This window comes from Phalacrocorax aristotelis, chromosome 7 (genome assembly GCF_949628215.1).
Source record: "Phalacrocorax aristotelis chromosome 7, bGulAri2.1, whole genome shotgun sequence".
Classification (NCBI taxonomy): Eukaryota; Metazoa; Chordata; class Aves; order Suliformes; family Phalacrocoracidae; genus Phalacrocorax; species Phalacrocorax aristotelis.
In genome coordinates, this window is record NC_134282.1 from 31,049,043 (window position 1) to 31,050,235 (window position 1,193).

At 45.3% G+C, this 1,193-nt stretch overlaps 1 non-coding gene across 1 annotated transcript; it reads left to right on the plus strand.

Moving 5' to 3' along the window:
• Positions 1–1,121: 1,121 nt before the first annotated feature.
• On the plus strand, positions 1,122–1,193 carry TRNAG-UCC (transfer RNA glycine (anticodon UCC)). Its single transcript has one exon. It is a non-coding gene; the product is annotated as a tRNA-Gly (tRNA).

A 1,193-nucleotide genomic window follows, 5' to 3' on the forward strand; every position in this document is an offset into this window, starting at 1 on the left:
CATGTTGGACTACAAACCTGCCAAGGTCCCTTTCAACCTGAGCTATCCTATGACCCTCAGGCCCTGTTTCTGGTGTGTATAGAGCAGATGTTTATAGGGCATGAATCTTCCTATGCTGTATGTGACCATCTAAACCAACATCTAAACTAGTGAAGAGAGGGTGACACCTCAGTGTGACTTGCTTTCTGCAAAGACTGAGGAGTATCATGGACAGTCCTGGACAGGGACTGTTCTGGGGGCATTGGGCTCTGATTCAGACACAAAATAATCTTTTAATGCTGTTAGCCTGATGTATACTAAATAATGTCAATAAAAAAGGAAACAAAGAAGTGAATACTGGGATCAAAATCAAAGCTTTAAAATTCTTTTTTGTTTTCTTTTCTATTGTTTTAATATACTGGTCTTTGGGGGGATTGTGTGTCCTTTTTCTTTCTTTGAAAAAGAAAGATATTCAGAACTGGGTTTGGATGTGGGACACAAATGCCTCAGTTACAGGAACTCAGATACCTGGTGCCAGCATCGATGTCCTGGGACTCTCTGCCCAGGTTCCAACTGCAGCTCCTGAGGGACTCTGGTCCCCCTCAGGTCCTCTGTGATAATTCCCATTCCCAGGAAAACTCCTATGTTACACTGGGGCCCCAAAAAGTGGCCCTGGATATTTATGGTCAGACAACTGAGATCTGCCTAGAAAGGCGAACAACTTCTTTCAGTGTTTAAAAGAATTTGAATACATTTTCCTCAGCTGAAACAATTGAGTACTTTTGATAAAATGGCGATGTTTTTCCACCATGCCAGAATGGGAATTTCCAGGAAGTGTATTAATCATAGGGGAAGAAATATTAATCTCCCCCTGTACTTGCACTACCAGTACTCTGCTGTTACACTGCATATTTAATCTACCTCATCTTTTAAGTGTTCCCACCTGTCCCGATTAAAGGACCATGTTTAAGAGGGCATCTCTTCAGCAGACTATCTGGACATGTTCCCTTCACATTGTTTGTCAGCTGGGAGAGCGGGAGGCAGGTGAGATTGGGAAGTGGAGGAGCAGGAGGGAGACCAGGCTCGGCTCGGCTCAGCTCGGCTCGGCTCTGGAGGAGCAGGAGACAGTAGTGAGGACAGGTGCGTTGGTGGTATAGTGGTGAGCATAGCTGCCTTCCAAGCAGTTGACCCGGGTTCGATTCCTGGCCAACGCA